Here is a 10006-nt window from a genome sequence, read left to right as displayed (position 1 = left end):
AGCCTGTGGGGGGGGTCTCACATGTTGGTGTCATTGAAAACAGCACCCTTCCCTCCTCTTCTTCAGTTCTCTGCTTTCCATGACTGAATTTTAAGGGAAGCTGAGATGTTGGTTACTTGAGGCAACTGTGGCCAGCAACATGTCCCATGTTTTAGCATGTTCTGGCGGTCTCAGTGGACAAATTCTGATAGTGTTTCTGGGATGAAGACAAATAGTGGGGCCAGCAAGATGCCTCAGCAGGTAAAGGCACTTACCACAAAGCCTGAAGACGTGAGTTCAGTCATCAGTTCCCAAGTGGTTAGAGAAAACTGACTCACAAGTTGTCCTTGGACCTCTGCACATGACCCTGGAACATGCATCACACACACACACACACACACACACACACACACACACACACGTAACACTCTTAGCCTCCATAGGCACTGCACGTGTGTATTGCTTGTATATACATACATGTAGGCAAATACTCAAATACACTAAAATATCTGTAAGATGAGAGGAAGCCAGGTACCTTAACTCCAGCACTCAGGAAGCAGAGACAAGAATCTGTGAGTTTGAAGCCAACCTGGTCTACATAGAGAGTTCCAGGCCTTCCAGGGCTGCAGAGTGAGATCCTGTCTAGGGGATGGAGGATAATAAAGGTTTGAAGCAGAGAAAGGACGTTTGCTCAGTGTAGCCACACTGGGAAGAACAGTCAGTCCATCTTCAGGTGTCCGACGGAAGCTTAACTAAAAGGCATCAGGTTTAAACAGTTAACCAATCCCTGGTCAAGGTGAGACATTGACCCATCAATGTCTCAGCTCCAGTCTCTTCAGAGAGGTGGTCTGAACGTTGTGGGAACTAAGTGAAGCCTCTTCTTGGGAGACAAGCTCCCTGTCTGCCTCACGCCAGGCTTTGGCTTTTTCCTCTGCCACGAGGAGACTTTTGGAGGCATTCCAATTAGTTGGGACCCAATGTCTCAACAGCATAATGGCTGAAGGGGGGGGCACACGGGTCTCTTTCTGCAGGACACCTTCATCCTTACCAGGACCATCTAGCTGTCATTCTAGATCCTTGGCTCTGTCTTACTCTTCTTTGTGCTTCTATAATAACTGGTGATTCATGATGGAGACCTGACACAGGGGTAGGTTAAGTGTTTGGTGACTACAGTGTCTCAGTCGGGACGAGCTGTATCCTGACTTCTGTGCCTTACCCCTCCCTGTCCCCAGACCAACGTGTCCTGGCAGACCCAGGAGGAGGAGTGTAGAGATGGCAGAGTTGATGCCAGTGATGCCCTTTAATCAGAGAGATAAGATGAAGGGCACAGAGATGGATGGCTTTTAGAGAAGCCCATCATTTGGCAGTGACTTGGCCTGAATTTTGTCCTGGAGGGAACTCTTGGGGCTGTGAGTTAGTCGCTGTGAGGGTCACAGAAAGAGACCAGGTGTCTACACAGTGCGGTGACAGTTCACAACCAAAGGCAACTGGGAACTGTCAAGAACTAGGTGAAATAAGGCTGGGTGGTGGTAGGGCGCTCCTTTAATCCAAGCACTCTAGAGTCAGAGCCAGGTGGATCTCTGAGTTTGAGGCCAGAAGAGTGAGTTCCATGGTATAGTTCTTTTTTTTTTGAGAGATTAAGGCAGAGTGAAAGAGAGAGAGACAGAGAAACAGAGAGAGAGAGACAGAGAGCAGTAAGCAAGGTTGCTAGCTATGCATGTGAGTAGAGTAGGTGTTATTTTACCTCTTGGGGTTGTTCATCAAACCACAGCCCTGGCAAGCAGCCCTAGTCAAAAACAGCCAGGACCTCGCCTCCACGCACACCCGGAAGGCACGTATGCAGACACTCGGGTCACACATCGTTTCTCCCAGAACTGACTCATCCACTGCCTTATTCTCTCTCTCCCTGCAGACGTGTCCTCCCACGTCAGAGGTCGGGCAGAAGCAGCGTGGGAAACAAAGGGTGGACTTTAGCTCACAAGCTCAAGCCACAGTACATCGCTGCAGGGGAGTCTAAGCAGGAACCTCGGCAGCTCGTCGCAGTCAGAGCAGAGACACGGCCTGGAGAGATGGTTAAGAGCATGTCCTGCTTAGCCACGAGGGCCAGGTTTGCCAGGAAGCACATATAGTCGGCTGACAAACACCAGTAATTCAGCTCCAAAGGTCAGCGCTCTTCTGTCGTCTCTGGGCACTTGCACATATATGTGTGCACTCATTGCTGCATACACACGCACACACACACACACACACACACACACACACACACACACACACACACACTCCCCAAAACAAAGCATGAGGCTGGAGACGCTGCCTAGTGGTTGCTCTTGCAAAAAGGGCCCGTGCTCTGCTCTCAGCACCCACAAGGTGGCGCACAACCATTTGTAACTCGAGCTCCAGGGACTCCAATGCCCTCTTAACCTCTGAGCGCACAAGGCCTGTGCGGGTGGATCTACATGCAGACATACCTACATACCTACAAGCAAAAGAGTCACACAAATGAGATAAATAAAATCTACAAATTTTTAAATAAATAAATAAAACTTTACAAAAATCTTAAAAAAAAAAAAAAGCAAGCAGAGGATAAATGAGTGCGTGCTTTTTGCTTAGCAGCTTTCTCTATTCTCACACAGTTCAGGGTTCCAAACAGTACCAGGGTAGGTCTTTCCACATCCGTTAAAGCAATCAAGACAATCTCCAACGGACAAGCCCACACGAGCTGCTGTTCCTGGAGGCCTCAGAGTCCCCTACCTCACAGCCTCTTGCTAGTCCTCTTAGGTGCCCACCAGAACCGGTTGATAAGACCCTGCGGCTGAAGACATCACGTGTTCCAAGGCAGGTTACAGAGAAATCAAACCGGAACTGAGAGGTTAAGTCTGCTGGCCGGTTTTCGGAGTGCAGGAAGGCGCAAAGCAGGCTGCCACTACAGCAAAAACACCAGTGGTTTGACCCAGCCGAGAACTAAACAACCACAAACGCTCTCTGATAGGCTTTGAGGCCTGCTCCACGAGATGGAATTCACGCCTGCCACTGCAAACTCAGTTAAAGACCCATGGCCGAAAAGGTATTATGTCTTTGGGGGAGTTTACTACTGCAATTTAGCTAAATCAACACAAGGTGCCTTCTACGTAGTCACATTCATATTCACAGACAATGGCTGTCTGTCAGTTTTGGAGAACCTTTACCAGGAATAAAGGCAGAGACACACGGTTGCTCACGGTGCTGAGAACAAGCGATGGTTGAATGCTCAGTTACAAACGGGATGTTGACTCTCCATCTTCCGGGTATGACTTAGCCCTTGCAACCACACTCTCAAAGCAGCAGTGCTGACTGCAAGGGAATGCGTAGGGGTGGGCCAGCCCAAGACATCAGTCACAGGTGACAGAGAGACCATGCAGCTTTACCCCTTTGCTACACTCCAGGCTCCTGATGGATGCCAAGGGTGGGGCAGAAATTGCTCATCAGTTGTGTGTCAGCTGATAAACCCACCAGGCTCCAGTGAATACTTCAAAACTCACGGCCGCATAGCCCCGGTTAAACGCAGAGGTAGCGAAACAGAAAGGTGTGGATGAGGAAAGAGACATGGGGGTAAGCGACAGAGGTGGGAGGGAGGTAAGAAAGGGTCAGGAGTCACATCAGAAATCGTCATGTGTACTATGGAACTATCCGATAACTAAATGAATGGACTATTTAAGGGGGAAATAAAGGATTTACAGCTAGGCAGTGGTGACACACATTTTAATCCCAGCACTTGGGAGGCAGAGGCAGGGGCAGGGGCAGGGGCAGAGGCAGATCTCTGAGTTTGAAGCCAGCCTGGTGTCCAGAGTGAATTTCAGGACAGCCAGAGTTACACAGAGACCCCCCCCACTTCTCCTCTATTTAACCCTAAAGCTCATCAGTGCCGTAGCCGTAGGGATGGGGGGAAATACCCAACTTCCACCTTCCCCAGACTGGCACTTAAATTTGTATTTTATTATTGAAAAATATTTTAGATTGCTGGGCAGTGGTAGTGCACACCTTTAATACCAGCAGTCAAGAGGCAGAGGCACGAAGATCTCTGAGTTCAAGGCCAGCCTGATGCACAGATCAAGTTTCAGGACAGCCATAGCCACACAGAGAAACCCTGTCTCAAAACAAATAAAACAACAACAACAAACCCCCACAACCCAAAAGATATTTTAAAAAATTTAGTGTGTGTGATATCAGAACAGAAATAAGTATGGCTGAGCAAATATATCTCTTGTAAGCTATAGAGAGCCCTTTGGAAATAGATACAGAGTGGTGTGGCTGGGCCATGTGGAGGTTTTTGCGTGGTATCTCCATCCTGATTTCCTTAGTGGCTGCACAAGTTTACACTCCCCACCAGCAGTGAGTAATGGCTCATCCTCCCCACATCTTTGCCGGCATTTGCCATTGATTGATCGATCGATCGATCGATCGATCGATCCATCTATAGCTTTCTTACTTGTTCTCCTGTCTTACTGCTCTGAGACTTCCAGCTTTGCACTGAGTAGAAGTGGAGAGACTGAACACTGGTTTTAGCGAGAAAGTTTCATGTTTTCTCCATTCGGTGTAATGGTGGCAGGATGTCATGGGGAGCCTTTATTATGTTGAGGAATGGCCCTTCTAGTCTGTATTTTCCTAAAGCTTTCTCATAAAGTAATACTGGGTTTTGTCAGAACGCCTTTTCTACGTCTCACTGAGATGGCTATATGGTTTCTGTCCTTGTCCATTTGTACGACGTTTTATATTTATAGATTTGCCTATGTTGAACCATCTCTACATCTCTGGAATGAAGCCAACTTGATCAGAGTGAATGATTGTTTTGATGTGGATTGGAACTTGATTTGCAAGTACTTTGCTCGGAAATTTTGCACCTATCCCCATCAAGGAAATTGGTTTATAATATGTGTGTGTGTGTGTGTGTGTGTGTGAGAGAGAGAGAGAGAGAGAGAGAGAGAGAGATATATCTCTGTAAGGGTGCTTGCTTCCTTTTCTGTCTGTTCAGTAGCTTGAGCAGCATTACTGCTAGTTCTGTGAAAGTTTGATAGAATCCAGCAACAAAACCATTAGGACCTGGACTTTATTTTCTTAGGGAATTATTTTTTTTTTCTTTTGAGACAGCTGGTGACAGTCTCACTAGTGTTTGCTGGCCTGAAACTCACTATGTAGACCAGGCTGGTCTCAAACAGAGGTCCAGCAGTTTCGACCTCCTGAGCACTGATATTAAAGGCGTGTTGCCATTTCATCCAGAAGGTTTTTGTTTTCAGTCTTGCTCTTTTCAGGGCTAGTCAGGTTGATCTCCTCAAGGCCCCTTGTATCTAAATTGTCCTACTCCCTAATTTGGGAAAAACTCCCTACTGTGCTTCTATGGAAATGTTTTTGAAAATACCTTTAGGATGAAATTCCGGTCCTTCTATGGCCATGGTTCTTAGATTTGTCTTTTCACAGTGTTCAGCCATTTAGGAAGCATATCTTTTATTTTTAAAATATTTATTTATTAACTTTGAGTGCTCTATCTGCATGTACACCTGCGTGCCAGAAGGGGGCATCAGATCCCAGGATAGATAGCAAAGATGGTTATGAGCCACCCTGTGTCTGCTGGGAATTGAACCCAGGACCTCAGGAAGAACAGACAGAACTCTCCAGCCCCTTCTTTCATTTTTCTTCTGGGATTTCATGTACTTCGCTCCACTCGGAGATCAGAAACATACTGCCCCGTGCTATGAGCCACTCCAGGCAGGGCTCCACCCAAGGCGCAGAGGACAAGACTGAACAGGCAGGCTCTAGGCCGGCAGATGACCTCATTATGTACAGCCCTGACTTGCCTGGACGGAACTCAACAGGTAGACCAGGCTGTCCTCAAACTCGCAGAGCTCTGTTTGCTTCTGCCTGCCAAAGGCTGGGGTTAGAGCTCTGTGCCACCACACCTGGTCCCTGGGAAGCTGGGTTGAAGTCCGGTTAGAAATGAGTCTGGAATTCTCAGGAAAAGGATCACAGCCCGGAGGTAGAGGCAGGCGGATCTCTGCGAGTTCGAGGCCAGTCTGGTCTACAAAGTGAGTCCAGGACAGCCAAGGCTACACAGAGAAACCCTGTGTGGATCACGCAAGATAATTCGGCAGGGCAGAAGTTTTACCGTTGCGGAAGGGCGCACGGCTACGAGAACGCGGGGAAGCGCGCTCAGCCAGAGCGTCCCCGCGGGGCTTTTCCTTCTGCCGCAGGGCAGAGGGCTCCGGGCTCGGCCGCACAGTCTGGCTTAAAGCGGGGGCGGGTGACAAGCGGCCCCGCGACCTGGAGCGCACGAAGCTTTTCCTTTCAGGACCGTGCTGACTCAGGAGGGATTTAAAAAATGGAATGGCGTCTCCTCCGTCTTATTTAACCCTGATAGAAAAGACAGCACATTTCTTCCGTGGTTCACGCAGCCCCGGGCCCGCAGGCCACACGCCGCACAGACCTGGAGCTAGGAAAGACGCCTGGGGAGAGAAGAACGCTTGGACTGAGAGCACCAGGAATTACTCACGCAGACTCCCAGGCTTGTGAAGACGCCAAAGATGCTAAGGACTCCACGTGAGGCCCGGAGGTGGAGCTCACAGAGAAGCCCACGCTTGCTATGCAGGGGGCTTTTGGACTGAGCTCCAGCGCTGAGTGGGGAAAGGAAGCCTGACGGTTAGAGCAGAGATGGCGTTTAAGTACTTTCGTTTGCTAACGTGCGTTATTCCCCGCGGGCAGGGGAAATTCCTAGCATGAAAAGCAGGAGCGGCTGTGGAGGACGCTGGAGACACAGCCAGGAGGAGCGTGAGTGTGGCCTAGTTTTGACTGAGGTTTTGCCCTAAAATGGCAGAGACTGCAGGGGGACAGGCCAGCAGCAATGTTCTTAGGTGTCGGCGGTGGCCGTGTGCAGCTTTCAGACGGTAGGAGGACACCCGTGTTTGTCCACTTATCATCTTTCCTGTCCCCTGCCTATCATCTGTGTATTAATCACCCGTCTATCACTTAGTTATCAGGCCTCTATCAATCTGTTCACCTGCCAATCACCTTCCATTTACCTATCAGTCGCTTGCTAATGAGCTATCAATAGCTCGGGATCATCTATCTATCTTCTGTTTCTCTAGCATCAATAATTTTCAGACACGAAGAACGTGACAAAACATTGCCCAGCGTTGACCCTGGAGTATCAGTGTTGGCCGCGCTGTCGGAATGACTTTAGTTTATTTTCTCCCTAGAAAGGCCAGCGCTGGCAGAGGGAGAACCTCGCCTCCTCCCGAGCTGCTGTGAAGTTGAACAGGTTTTGAGCAGGACTCAGGGGGCAGGGAGCGCCTCTTTGGGTGGCTCTGAATCAATTTCACTGTATTTCAGCGTCAACGCCTGTTTTGCTGCCTGCCGGGGTTCACGGCCTCAGTCCGGCTCTCCGTTAAGACAGAAACCACCCGGATTCGATCTCACTTTCGTTTCTTAAGTACTTAGTTTAATGTTTTCTAAGTCATCAAACAGAAACAAGGAAGAGAGCAAGAAAAAGAAGTACTTCCCTGACCGGGAATCGAACCCGGGCCGCGGCGGTGAGAGCGCCGAATCCTAACCACTAGACCACCAGGGAAGAGATGCTAGCAGCTTTCTCGCGCTGCTAGACGAGGCGACGACAACGGTGACGCGCAATTGAAGTTCCGCTGGGAAGCAGCAACCAGGAACCTGGCGAGCGGCTGCCGGGGAGAACGCGGCACCGTAGAGCGGAGGGAAAACAAACAAACGAACAAAGGAACAAACACGCAAAAGGCATCGGTTAGGTTTCTGAACGGAGAAAAAAATTAAAGAAAAACAAGCAAAAAGCTACTGTGTCAGAAGTGGGATTCGAACCCACGCCTCCATTCGGAGACCAGAACGCCCACAGGGAAGGCTTACCGCCTTGAGTCTGGCGCCTTAGACCACTCGGCCATCCTGACACCCGGGAGCTCGCACTCTTTCTGCTGGTCCTGGTGCTTGTGCCGATCCCCCCCCCCCCCCGCGCCCCACGTCACGGGCGGAGCGACTGCTGGCCCCCCGCCACGCCGGACGGAGATCCCAGGCCAGCGCCACCCCGGTTCCCCCGCGAACGCCAGACAGCCAGAGGCAAGGCTGGGGCTCCGCGTTTCCCGCTTCTGTTCGACCTGGGTTAGGTGAGGGTCTCCCCTTCTTCCTCCACGGAACCCCGACCTTCCCTTTGCTCTGGTGAGCTGATGAGGGAGAGAATAGATACAGCTATTCAACCTGCGAGAGAGAAAAACAAACAAACAAACAAACAAACAAACAAACAAACAAACCCAAAGCTATGGAAGGCTGAGGGGTGAGAATTGCTGAGGAGGACCGCACTAGAGCAGTTTTCTTTTGATAAAACACCTCTCAAAGATTAGTAGAGACAGGCGGGAAGTAGCCTACAATCTCAGGTCTCTAAGGTGGAGGTGGTGGGGTTGGTTCCCTGAGTTCAGCCGAACAGTGAGTTCTGGAAACACTAGACTTTGTCTCAAAAACGAAATAAAGAAGCAAAAACACGAGCTATCCAATCATGAGTTTTGTATGTGTGTGTGTGTGTGTGTGTGTGTGTGTGTGTGTGTGTGTGTGTATTTCATTCAACTGAGAAAAAAGAAAAATAATTTTATATGGAGATCTTACTCAATGAATGGATGATGCTAAGGAAGAAATGCCCTGACCTTGTTTAAATGGTGAGGAAGGTTACTATTCAGACTATTGCAGAAGCAGAGAAAAACAGACTGCTTAGATCTAGCACAGACGGCGGCTGGGGGTTGTAGCCAGGGAAACGGTGGCCGGAGTGGGTGGGAAGTTCTTAAGAGCAGATGTCAAGGGCACTAAACAGACTGTACGGAATTCTCCCCGAAAACCAGCCCGAGACTTTGACAACAGAGAGGAGGCATGAGGAACTTGATGTGCGACAAAAGGGAGAGGGAGTTCTCCACGGAGTAATTCAGGGCAGGAGGCTAATGCCAGAGACAGGTGGGGCTACCGGCCAGGCCTAGCCAAAAAGGGGCTCAGGGGAGCGTAACTAAAAGTTGGTCAATGATGGATCTGTGGGATGCTAAAACCACAAAGAGGAGCAGAGTTTGAAGAGATTTTTAAAAACAACCCGTGTACCAAAATAGATGAAATAAATAAATACGTGGTGTAAAGAGCTTCCTGATAGACGTGGCTGAGTTCATGTCCTAGCATAATAAACTCTGAGGCTTGACATTATGGCTTCTTTTTCGAAGCTTTTTTTTTTTTCTTCTTCTTCTGTTTTTGAGAAAGGACCTGTCTACATAGTCCTGGAACTCACTATGTGAGTTGGCTTTTGATGAGGCAGGTCTTGAACTCACAGAGATCCTCCTGCCTCTGCCTCTGGAGTGCTGGGATTAAATGTGTGCACCTCTGTATCTAGTCACCGTGCCTAGCTGAAGAAAACAACATTCTTAATAATAATAATAATAATAAAAGTTATACGGGGTATGTCTGTGTGTAGGTTTGTCGACAAAAGTGCAGGTGCTTTGAGAGGCCAGAAGAAAAAGGTGTTGGGTCCCCTAGAGCTGGAGTTACAGGTGGTTGTGATCTGTCTGATGTGAGAGCTGGCAAGCAACTCTAGTCCTCCGCAAGATCAGTAAGCATTCTTAACTGACTAATCAATTTTTTCCAGCCCCATGAAGACAGTCTTTTTATGTTTTAATTGATTTTATTTTTGAGACAGGGTTTCACTTTATAGCCCTGAGTAGCCTAGAGCTCACAGAGATCCATTTACCTCTTCCTCCTAGGTGCTGGGATTAAGGTGTACATCACCACATTGTGATCATCTTTAAAACTAAAAAGTATTTTACATGTACACAGTATCTACATCCTAACTACTTGTTGTAGTCCAAGAATAGCCACACAAACCACTCAGATACCAGTCTCGGCTAGATAGTGATAGTCTGTTGAAGGCCTGTTCTAGGCTGAGCATGATTAAGGCCACCGGACTCCGGAGCCTGTGAGCCTGGTCTGCTCCTTAAGGCAGACTTTTTAGTAAGAAAAA

The 10006-nt window shown here is 48.8% G+C and overlaps 2 non-coding genes across 2 annotated transcripts; both read right to left on the bottom strand.

Annotated features, from left to right (window-relative positions):
• Window positions 1–7501: 7501 nt before the first annotated feature.
• On the bottom strand, window positions 7502–7573 carry Trnae-cuc (transfer RNA glutamic acid (anticodon CUC)). Its single transcript has one exon. It is a non-coding gene; the product is annotated as a tRNA-Glu (tRNA).
• A 236-nt stretch (window positions 7574–7809) lies between these two features.
• Trnal-caa (transfer RNA leucine (anticodon CAA)) lies at window positions 7810–7916 on the bottom strand. Its single transcript has 2 exons — window positions 7879–7916; window positions 7810–7855 (listed from the first exon to the last, which is right to left on the bottom strand). It is a non-coding gene; the product is annotated as a tRNA-Leu (tRNA).
• Between the last annotated feature and the right edge of the window lie 2090 nt (window positions 7917–10006).

This window comes from Meriones unguiculatus, chromosome 11 (genome assembly GCF_030254825.1).
Source record: "Meriones unguiculatus strain TT.TT164.6M chromosome 11, Bangor_MerUng_6.1, whole genome shotgun sequence".
Classification (NCBI taxonomy): Eukaryota; Metazoa; Chordata; class Mammalia; order Rodentia; family Muridae; genus Meriones; species Meriones unguiculatus.
Note: the sequence above shows the minus strand (reverse complement) of the source record. Positions and strands in the feature narration are given on the sequence as shown.